The sequence below is a fragment of the Stegodyphus dumicola genome, chromosome 7 (genome assembly GCF_044657685.1).
Source record: "Stegodyphus dumicola isolate Sdum_Otavi_A_Nest chromosome 7, ASM4465768v1".
Classification (NCBI taxonomy): domain Eukaryota; kingdom Metazoa; phylum Arthropoda; class Arachnida; order Araneae; family Eresidae; genus Stegodyphus; species Stegodyphus dumicola.
Window position 1 is genome coordinate 6,028,572 of NC_140774.1, and position 12,278 is coordinate 6,040,849.

General features: G+C 32.5%; 1 non-coding gene across 1 annotated transcript; it reads left to right on the forward strand.

Annotated features, from left to right (window-relative positions):
- The first annotated feature begins 11,291 nt into the window (after positions 1-11,291).
- TRNAE-UUC (transfer RNA glutamic acid (anticodon UUC)) lies at positions 11,292-11,363 on the forward strand. The gene has a single exon. It is a non-coding gene; the product is annotated as a tRNA-Glu (tRNA).
- Positions 11,364-12,278: the final 915 nt, after the last annotated feature.

Consider the following 12,278-nt stretch of genomic DNA (forward strand, 5'->3'; position numbering starts at 1 on the left):
AGAAGGTAAAAATGGAGACTTACCAGATGCATATAGACACCAATATGCCTACTCAAATCGTGGAGCAAAATTTTTCACCAATTACTAACAAATAGACTAAGTTTCTACTTCTCCTCAAGAAACTGAATAATAAACAGTATGGTTTCATAGCATTCTCATCGGATGCAATAAAAGACATAATGAATGTCATTGAGGAAAATAGAAAGAATAACTGTTATATAAATATAACATCTCTCGATATTAAAAGTGCATTTAACAATATTTGGTGGCCTTTCTTACTCAAAGAACTAAGAAACCTAGGATGTCCTGGGAACATTTACAAAACAATTAAAGATGTTTTGAAAATCGGCACATCAAGTATGAAACAAATAACGTGCAGTATCATCAAACCCAAGAAAAGGGTTGTGTTCAGGGTTCAAACTCTGGGCCAGTCTTTTTGGAACGTAATTATGAATACAGCCCTCCAACTGGACTATGGAGAGGCGATCCAAGTCCAAGCATATGCTGATGATTTGCTAGTTTTAGTTACGGGCTCTACCCATATCAGACTAGAGCAAAGATAGCACTACAAAAACGAATGTACTGGGCAAGCAAGTGCAAACTAAAATTTCCCCCTGAAAAGTCTAGTTCCATGTTCGTAACTAGAAAGAAAAGGGGATCTGCTTACTCTGCTCCAACCATAAAATTGGGCAATGTGACTATAAAGAGACAGAAGCAATTAAATATCTTGGAATTATAATAGACGAATGCCCAAAATGGCTTCCTCATTTGGATTACATAAAATCCAAGGACTACAAAATAGTTAACAAACTTATGAAAATGCCTGGCTTAGCAAAACCAAGAATTAACCCTTTGAAGGGCACCAGTATATAATATATACCGGTTGTTTGTCAATTTTTTAACCTCCGTAAAAATGCTAATTTTTCTACACCAAAAGCTACAATCGTAAGTGTCTAGTGTTTTCTTTCAATTCTAAATGGTAGTATCACCCTATGAATGCTCAATATTTTGCAGTTATGAAATTAATGTACCTCTTTGCAAGGTATCATGTTGGAAGATTCATAAATTCTATTGGAGGGAAAGAAAAAATTCAAAATCTGCAAATATATGACGTACACATGCTGAATCTTATATATTTACTTCATTTTTGTCAGAATTGATAATTAACAGAAGATTATTTATACGATTTTAAAACCGGTATATAATATATACCGGCGCCCACACTGAGGGTAACACGCCAATAGATGGCAGCACCAGTTTTCTCCTTTTCTACTCTGTGACATGACAGAATTTCTTTATTATTATAACAGTTTATGATGTAATAATTTTTCATGATTAATTTATAAGTCGTTTGGGATTCAATATTATGTTCATGGAGGAATGGGAAGTTTACTGACCCTGCGCTAGGACTGAATACAAGTATATTAGTTTCATTTATTCTTTGTGTACTCAGCTCGAGTTTCATTCATCTGTGTGTAGCTAAAATTTTTATTTCAGCACTTATCCCTTTCCAAGAGAAAGACTCATTGATTTCAAAATTGCCATCTGGGGTCAAAACTTTACACAATTGTGGGGGTTAAATGTGGCATGTAAGCCCCCAAAAGACACCCGTTGCTTCGTGTTTTCCAAAATCCTAGAATGCAAGGAAAATGAAAGAGATGATTGACAACTAATTTGTCATTCGCGAGTCACGCTCTCTTCCCTTTGTGTGTGATAAGATCACACAAAGGGAAAGCACACTTAAAATGGAAATGTACTTAAGGTCCATCTCATAGTGTAATCACAAAAACTGCTGGTTTGAAAGCATGCTTTTATTCTTTAGGGAAATTCTTTTTAATTCTTTGTTAATTTCAGATGAAAGACTAGAGAACACAAGAGAAATTTGCGCTCTGGTTGATACAAATAGGTTGTTTCCGAAATAAATTTTCACAGTTGGTGAAAGGAGGAAAAATATTTCTAAGGCCCGTTTTAGATGCAAACTAAAATGTATCCAAAAGTTGAAAAGGAGCCCCTATGAGGCCAAAGGGATTGAAAATCAGAATAAGAGCTTTGAGGTGTATCAAATAATAAAATTGTTTAACGGCGTTTCTTCCTGAAAAAAAAAAAAAAAAAAAAAAAAAAGATATATTACAAACTATACAAAAAATAAAAAAGGGACCCTTACGGTCCTCGATGATCTAAAGTGTGTGTGGAGGGGGGAGGGGGCGATTCTTCGTATACTGTATGAAGCATGGTTTTTTTCATATATTATCTAAAGCATAAAATACAACTTCAAAAATGCAACATACTTTCTCAGCTGAGTCGGTCGTAGTGCTTTTTTTTTAAATTTTTTAAATTTTCGGTTGAGTTACATCTGCTTGTAATATTATACTAGTTCAGTTACAGCATGATAGAATTTACACATGCAGTGTTATATTTGCTAAATTTTTTTATAAAATAATATTGAATTTAAATCTTGAAAAGCTTCTTACCCATATTTTACATAAGTATGTTCAGCTGGGTTGCATCATCAAAGTGCATAAAAACATAAATTTTATTTTTAAAATTTTTAATTTCTGCCGAAATTAAAAAAATTTTGTCTTTAGACTTACATAACTGTATTCAAGCACTCATCACTACAGACGCACATCAAAAGTATGCAAAATTAGTTTAAAAAGCAAAGATTAACAGTTGGCAGCTAACTGGAAAAAAAATGTCCTAGAGGGGCGCCGGTGTAAAATATATACCGGCTCTCAAAATTCAGGATTTCGCTCTAGATTTTTTTTGAAGTCTCAATTTTGTGTCCTTAGGGTCCATAAGTCATAGTTCATGCAAAATTTTACCACAGTTTAAATTATTTTATATACCGCCCCTCAAAGGGTTAAAGAACTATATAAACGGGAAATAGAAAGAGTTGCGGTACACGCAAGCTCTGCATGGTGAAACTCTCCCACCATTAAAATGCGAAATAAAGCAAACGCAATACAACGTATACTTGTATTACTTGTAGTGACTTAAAAGTTATAAAACAGCTTCAACATCCTCCTTACAAGTCATAGCTGGCTTATTACCATTGGATATCAAACTTGATCTAGAAAGTTTTATCCAAAGAACAAAAAGAGGATGGATGGACTTTGAATTCGAAGATGTCTATATCCATAAAGAAGAAATATATAAATAAGTCGATAAATGGTAACGGTATCAGGAAAAAATTAGAGTCATCCACTGGAACGACAATCCTCCAAAGTACAAAGAACTGGAAGTCTACACGGACGGTTCTAAGAACGATGATGAAGCAGGTGCAGGATTCTGCACATTCTGGATTGTAGAATATAAAGAAGGATACTCATTTCAGTTGAACAAAAATTGCTCAGTATAACAAGCTGAGCCGAAGCGTTAAAATCCTCCTTAACATGGCTTAAGTCAAATAAGATCACGGCTAATGTGTTCACAGATAGCCAAGCTGTCTTAAAATCTTTTGAAAAATACAATAACTATAATAGATATATCACTGAAGTTAAAAAGCTCATTTCTGATACAAAAGTAAATTTGCATTGGATTAGGGGCTACCAAAGCTCCATAGGAAATGAAAAAGCTGGCGAATTGGCAAAGATGGGAATCTACTCATCAGAGAAGTTGGATTGCAAACTCCCATTAAGCTACCTATCAAGAAAGGCCTTTGAAAAATGGCAAACACGGTGGAAAGAAGATTATACCTGCAGAGGTAGCTATGAATTACGTCCCAAAATTTCAGAGAAACGACATTATAGTGACTTTTTCCTTAACCAGATTTTGATAAATCATGAAGCATTTCCTGCATACATCAATAGATTTAAGCTCAGAGATACAGCATGCAAATGTAAATGCGGTCTCACAACTGCGGATGCCATTCACATGATTGTGGATTCACATGATCACATCACAAAATTATTCTTTCCATCTTGATATACACTCTTTGCCTTTACTGAAAAATATTTTCTTAAAATACATTTCACTGATAATTGTAATGATAATATTATATGAAATGTCCACTGGAATTCTGACAACTACTTTTTTTAACTTAGAATTAGTCTACAAGTCTAAGATTGCTAAAAGATTATTTACAGGATTACAGCTGAGGTCAGCAACAACGAAAAATCATATTCTTTCAAAAATAAATGTCAACCAATCAATCTTCTTAAATGTAAACAAATATAAGCCTATGCTCCAACAGGGTTTCTTATCGGTTTAAATGATTAAAAAATAATCCAAGTAAAAAAAAAATGATATTTAATAGAGACAGGACGAAATTGCGAATAGCAAGAAGATAGAGAAAAAAGTAGGAAAAAAACTGTCTACAATTCTATGAGCTAATCTAAATATAAATGATAAACGCAAAACGGAAAACTATATTTACTAAAGATAAGACAGATCGTAAATTTTCTTGAGTCCAAATCCAAAATCTGAAAGTTTCTCGTATCTTACATCTTCATAAGAGAATAGCAAGACGAAAGTGAAAAAAGTAAGAAGAAGAATTTTCCTTACTGTTCAAAAACCTGAATTAATACAAAAATATAACTATAAATCATAAAAAGGAAACTGCATTTACTACAGATAGGACACATCCTAAATTTTCTTGAGTCCAAATTTAAATCTCAGAGCTCTCGAATTCTTCATACAAGAATAGCAAGAAGAAAGCGAAAAAAACATTTTCCTTGTCCTAAATTTTCTTGAATCCAAATACAAATTCTGAAATTTTATTGAATCTGAAATCGTCTTCAGTTATTAGTACGAAAATAACGAAAGTAAAGAAAAAAACGGAGGTTCTAATTATTAAAATTTATTATTTAATTCAGAATTTGAAACCTTTGTTTAATATTAAATAAATTTTAGAATGCTATTTTTTAAAAATACATTTGCATTTCATATAAAATTTACTAAATGAAGAATGTAATTAAAACTCTCAACATTAAATGTTCTTCATATAATAGTTGCTTGCGTCAACGCAAGGTGATAGTGTTACTCCAGACTAACAAATATTGCACCAATCACATATTTTTTTTTAGGAACACATATTTTCTTTTACTAGTCGTCAGGAAAATTAGTTTTAATAAAATTTTCCGTTAAACTAGTCATCGATTTTTCAGGTTAGAATTCGAATGACGAAAAGTCTGAGAATATTTGAATTTCCGAACCTGGAACGTTTTCAAGGTTAATTTAGATATAGCGAAGCACATGACAGCTACCCGCCTAAGGGATGCTTTCGAGGAAGGTTTTTTTTTTAAAGGATTTCTGGCTGGTATTTACGTTACACATAAGAAAAGCCACGTAAAAATCTCATGCCAGAAAGCCTGTTCACATGGGTTCGAAACGGATTGATCTGTCAATATTGAGCAATCTCGGTTTCTGTTAGAATGATGTTTAATAAACAAAGTTAAGAAGGTTAAAAAAAAGAAAATCTGAAACCTTTAACCTAAATTACGTCCAAATGGGCATTTATTTAACATTTTGTGTGTCACCTTGTTGCTTTTATTTATTAAATGTCAAGTTCTTTGCACTTAAACCGTAAAATTCAGTTCGACAGCAATATCGCAAAATAATTTTAAAATGAGCATATCTTTAGAATTTCCGATACTCAATCTCATGCGCTGGAGCTAGAAAAGTTTTTCCTGTACAACGTTGCCATTGCTCGCTTTGAAGTCCTTGAGTTGTTAATAAAAATTCGTTAAAGTTTTACAAAATATGAAATCGATAATAAAACAAGTTCCAAATTTCAAATTTTCGCTACCAGATGCTCATATTCGCACTAGGATTACGTCATTCAAAATTGGATGGCTCTAGGTACCGTTATTTTATCACAATGCAAGGAAACATACATATATTTATGCAGATTCTTCATTATATAATTTCTTCAAATATAATACCGGGAGATAGTATTTGGTGGCAACGATTTGAAAAGTTATACAGCCTTTTGAAGTTTTCAACGCAAAGTCGAAAAACGAAAACAATAGTCCTTCAGGGACAAAGCCCTTTTGACTAATAATAAAAAAGACAAAAAAAAAAGGTTGCATAAGTTGCCTTACTAAGAAACCTCAACTCTGATATGATGAATTGAGAAAACAATTAACGTTAACACTTCACAGTCTATTATGAATACAAAATATTATACGGCTTTTAAAAATTTTATGGTTTTGATGTCGAATTTATGTGGCGTAACGAAGAAAGCGATATTTAATAATAAAATTTTAAACACAGGCAGGTTGTGTTTGCAGGTGTGAGTCCGAGAGCTGATTACGAACTCAGAGACAGCGTAAAAAGCCTTAAAAAAACTCTGGTGGGATATTCGTATTCCTTTCAGAATTTCTTTTCTTTCTTTTTTTTCACTACAGCCATCAGCGTTTACTTCAATATATATTTTCTGTCAAACTGAAATCTCGAATATTGCCGTATAATTGTTTTGATTGTTTTTCAATAAAGCAAATCAAACTTATAATATACTAAGCCCGCCAATTTAAAATTTAAATGAGCCATAAAAGCGACTTTATTTTGATATAAATTTTGAATAAAACTCTACCGATTTCGATGGAGATCAGACAGATCCCTCTTCTTCAGAAGCAAACTTTATGGCGAAATTTTTTTGCTCCTGAAGAAGAGGGACTGGTATGATCACCCTCAACACCACGAGAGTTTTATTTAAAATCTGCATCGTGTTGCTTAATCCCAAAGTAAGCAAATACTTTTGAACCTTTTGCTGCATTTATAGACAAACTAGTGAGCAAGCCCACCAGCTGATTGGATTATAGCCAAAGTAATATTTATAATATATAGTTCTATGTACTGAAAACTAAAATGAACGTTTAATTTAATGTATTATATGCAAAGTTGCCAGCTGCGACCAAAACAAAATTTATGCATTCTATGTATACCTGAAAAGAAAGTGCATCAAGACATTTCAGTATGAATGAAATCAGTTCATTCTTTTTAAGCAACCACCAATTCGTAAATAATTTTGTGTTGCCAAACTAGAAAAAGCATTTCAGATCACGTATGACGTCATGATTTAAATTTAATGTAATATAACAGCTTTTTCTTAATATCAACATAGTTATTAACGTGGCAATAATTTACCGTGTCATTTACCTTAATCTGAAACAAAAAAGTTGCCAATAGCAACTATTTATTTAAAATGCTGACATTAACGAAACATTTTCGACATACGATGACGTCACATGCAATCACGTGCTTTCCTAAACGTCAGAATATGACCTTGTATAATAATAATAGAATGATTAACGTTTGGCAATGCTATTCTTATTTCATATTTTTTAAAACTTACAAATTCTTTATTAACAAACTCTTTGATTTGAAAGCGAGCAGTGGCAACACTTTTCGAAATAAATCAAATTTTTATCTCCAGCGTGCGAGACTGTTGCCACTCGGAAAAAAGGAGAGCAAAAATTAGCGTTTTTAGAGTTTTTAATTAATATTTTAGCTGAGTAAAGTTGTATGAAAATGAAAATGATCGAAATGGCTTCCCACGAATTTGTGGCATCCAGAGGTACCTCTCTCGAAATTGAACTCACCGCCGCCGTATTATCTTTCGGAGGAGATAATGCCACAAACAATTCACAAACAAATAAGGGAGACGAGCACAGATTTTAATAGTATAGAAGAAAACCAAAGAGAGCTGCACGAAATGCATTCCTAGTTAAAATATTTCTCTCGATAACTCTCTCGATAACTGTTTTTAACTCGATTTCTACTTAATCTATATTTTGGGGATAATATTTATCTCCAAAATATAGATTAATCATAGATAGAGTAACCATTAGATAATTCTTCAGACAACATTTAAAGCACTGTATTTAAGTAATGGGGCAAATAAATGGGAATGTTACCTGAACTTTATAATTACTGCATTATGTTTAGAAAGTCAACATATATAATCTATTTCACAGCTTTTGTAGAATATGGTAAACACTGAATGATAGTGTGCTTTTTATATGTTTGTTCTAAATTGCGACAATATTGTTGTTAAATGCATTAAAGCTGTTATGCGCATAACAACGATCACTAAAGAAGTGATAAAAGGAAACATTTGAGTGCTGGATAAGATATTGCTTTTAGCCAAATTTAATCAACATTTACGTTGCAGTACCAAAATCTTTAATCATAGTCGAAACTCAATGAATGTAGTTATGTCGAAACTCAATGAACTGCGATATTTATTATCAGATATTGGAAATTGCCCATTGTGTTTTCAATCTTTGCTGTAATAGCAATGATTAAAGACGTCTTTTTTCTACTGCAAAAATGGAAAATAAATGTTTTTTGCGAAGAATTGCAAAATTGCATATGAAATCCTTCTTCGAACATCTCGACAGAAGTTTGATGAAAAAAACTCCGCAGCAATCGGTTTATTTTTCCGAATTCATGATTTGCTTGGATTTATTCGTCGCAATTTATTGGTAATAACTAACACTGCACAAAAATTGCAATACTACACCTAAAACCTTTGAACAAATTAAAAGCTTATTTAAAACCCAATATTACTTCCCGGTTGATTTTTATTACTGTACAAGTAAACTGATAAATATTCATTATTATACCTCAGATGTGCTAATATTCAGTGCTTAAAAAAGGGGGAGACAAAAATAAAGACTTTACGATAGATAATTACTACCACCTTACAACACGTATTTGCAGTTTGAAAGATTATAAGGTTTAACGTCTTTTCACTATTGTAAACTGTGACCACACTTTTGATAGGCGTAAAGCGACTTATCATATTGTCTCAGAATAAAACACAGACTTGGAAAGGATTCATTAGACCCATTATTTTAAACCAAAATAGATGAACAGAAAGTACAACCGGTGCTTACAAATCTGCCAGTATTTATGGTGAGAACTGAAGTAGAAATTCAAATGTAAAGTTACATTTAAATAACTAATAGCCAAAAACTACACAGAGTTATATATCGCGAAGCTGGCTCGGACTTTACCGTCGTGGCTTTAACTATCTGCAGGTATAATGCAAAGCCCAAGACTGGAACTTTATCTTAGAATAGAAACCTAGTAGCTTGACATTCCAAAAGGCGGAATACGCTCTAACTTAACAATCACAAACACTCACTTATATAACGCGCGAATTAATTTGCAATCTGGTGGGAAAACGGACAAACAGAAGTGACAGTGAAGATCATCCCAAAGATAAAATAATTGGTTAAACAAATTAAATAAACCTCACAAACCTGAAAATATATTAAGCACTCTTGCATATACGAAACTTCTTCAAGAGAGTAAATTTATCTGAAACGGTTTATCCTGTTAAAAAATCATAATGGCATTCGATTAATCAGTACGAGTCTCGTTATAGCAAGTAGTCATTCAGCGGTTAGGAGTTAGCTTCTTTTCGGTTAGCACAACGCCATTTGGCACCAAACGTAAATATAGACATGAAACCTGACAAAGACAGAAATCGCGATCTTAATTATATACAGTAAATTTTCTTGTAGCTGGCATGCAGTTAACCAGCAGTATCAAAATAGCGACACCTTTGAAAATTTAATTTTAAATTTAAAATTTTGGCCTGCGAGACAAAAACGTACTCGTATATAATAGGCTAACAATCTGGCAATAATCTCGTATGTAAAGTCGTGTCGTATACCCACACGACTCCACCATATGATTTCCTCTCCCACAATTCTCACCCGATGTGAACTTTGAAGGTAAGGTTAGTGTTCATGAAGAGGAGGTGTAGGCTTCGGTAGACGTAGACAATTCTGTTCCTGTCATACTTCCACCAGATTACTGTGAAACAAATACACTGGGGAAAAGAGAAAATGATGAGGAGGAGGTAGATGAGGATGAAAACGACTACGACAGGCAGAGTAAAAAATACAGGTAGGAAAGGAAGCTGATGAAGAATTGCGAGCTTTCATAAAATTTACCGAGCAGTGTTAATCTATGCTAACAGATGAAGTTAAGAAATTCCATTGTAATACACAGCGAATTTTTAAAACACCATCGACAATCCTGTAAGCAGGCAAATATTTTAACTTATATACCATCACAGCAAGAAATTCCTAACCTTCAAGTGGTAAGAGATATGTAAATTTTAAAATAATGTTTCATTTTGTTTCATGGAACCAATCATTCATTACCATGTATGTATTGTAATTTTTATAAAAATCTGTATGATTTTTGATATCATTTACTTAATTGAGGCCGATAGGTCCAAAAATACAATCGACGGACTGCATGCTGCAGTTTCTTTAAATGCTGTCCTAAAATGCGAACATGTAAGTTTTAGAAATATTATAGTCATTTATCCAAAATCCGCTGCTGCTGGTTAATATAGATGATACTGTAATATGACTTAAGAAAGCTGTTTTATTAAATCCAATATAAATACAAAAAACAAAAAAAAGGCAAATACAGAAACTCGTAAATAAAAATACGGTTAATTATTCTAATCGCTAACAGTAAAATGTATCCATTCCTAGTAATAATTCAAAAATCAAGTTCTACATACTCCATTGAATATTAAAACAGTTTTATTTTGTGTTTTCAGTGCTCTATTTCTGTATAAATAGTACCATTGTCTAGGGAGAATAAAACTGCGAACTCTCTATGATATAACTGCCAAGTCGTGTAATTATATTGATGCTTTCTTTAAAAAGAATCAGGTGGAAATGTCAAACCAAAAATTATTAGATTGATATTCATTCTTCCCATGTGTTCCCAATAACGTTAGAATACAGTTACTTCGTGGCTTAAAAGAAACCCTTGACCCTATCTGACGCTATGCTATACAATTATCATTGCTGGATAGCAATCTAGAAGTTAATCGAAAAGTATCCTTTGCTTTACTTAGAATTGAAAGAGAAAAGGAAAGGCTGATTGTGAATCCATACGTGACATTAACTGTTGCTTACTTCATTTCCCACCGGGCTTTAAGTACGGTTATTCTCTAAATAGTATATAGCAACACTACCATTATCATGATCAACAATTTATCCCTACAAATGCGCTCTTAAGATTCAACAAGTGGCTAATCTTTTATCCCGAAATAGTTCAGCCAGCCCAGAAGTCTGGACTCTGAACTTACTAGACATGGTCAATACCTTCTGAAAGGTGATAAAATGAGAAAGTAAAAATACATTTCAAAATAATTTTGGGAAGCAGTTTGGTGAAAGTTTAAGAAGGAAACCTGAATTAGTTTATTGCAAAATATGCCCTGATATACACTGATTAGATCTCTTATCTTCCCTGCTTTAAGCTTGCTTTATCGGCATCGATTTTGCAGAGGCAACGCAATGCATCAGAGCGAGTCCCATGTGGTCTAGTGGTTAGGATACCTGGCTTTCACCTAGGCGGCCCGGGTTCGATTCCCGGCATGGGAAGTTGGAGGTTCCATGGTGTAACGGTCAAGCTCTCTGGACTCTGAATCCAGCGATCCGAGTTCAAATCTCGTTGGAACCTTTCACCTTTTTATGTCATTCCACTTCAATTCAAAACTTAACGTTGTTTACAATAAACAAAACTATTCTCTAACGAAAGTCTCAAATAAAATTTAAGGTTACTTTTTCATTGATTAATATTAAAAAGAAGTGATATTTTTTCTCCTTTCGTATTTTTAGTCAATGTTTTCCATGCTTAATACGTAGATATATTTTAAATTAGATTTATACAAAGTATATCAAGCTTTATACAAATTAATCAGTAATAGATATTTTAAATAAGGTTTATACAAACTATATCAATAATATATATATATATATATATATTAAATAAGGTTTATGCAAACTATATTAATAGTATATATATTTTAAATGAGGTTTATACAAACTATATTAATAGTATATATATTTTAAATAAGGTTTATACAAACTATATTAATAGTATATATATTTTAAATAAGGTTTATACAGACTATATCAACAACTTGATACAGGTATCTTTCCTTGATCTACTGTAATAATATATGTTCTATAATTTCGTTTTGCAGATTGTCATCTGGAAAACGAAATTATTTTCTTTATAGTTCTAAATCTGATATATAACAATTTTTTATTGAGAATATTAAAGACAAAATTTATTGGGCTCGCAAAAAAGAAATTTCGGTTTACCCCAAATAGATAGAGTTATGTTGGCTTTGTTATTCTTCTCTCAAGCTCATAATTGTTTTCTTTAGAGATTTGGCAGCTGACACTTTTAAGTTGTTACAGAAACAAATTCCGGATATTTTTTTTTCTACTGTTAGTTTAAAATCAATTTTACTATGGGCTTCAAAAGGAAGCATTTTCGATACATTTTAC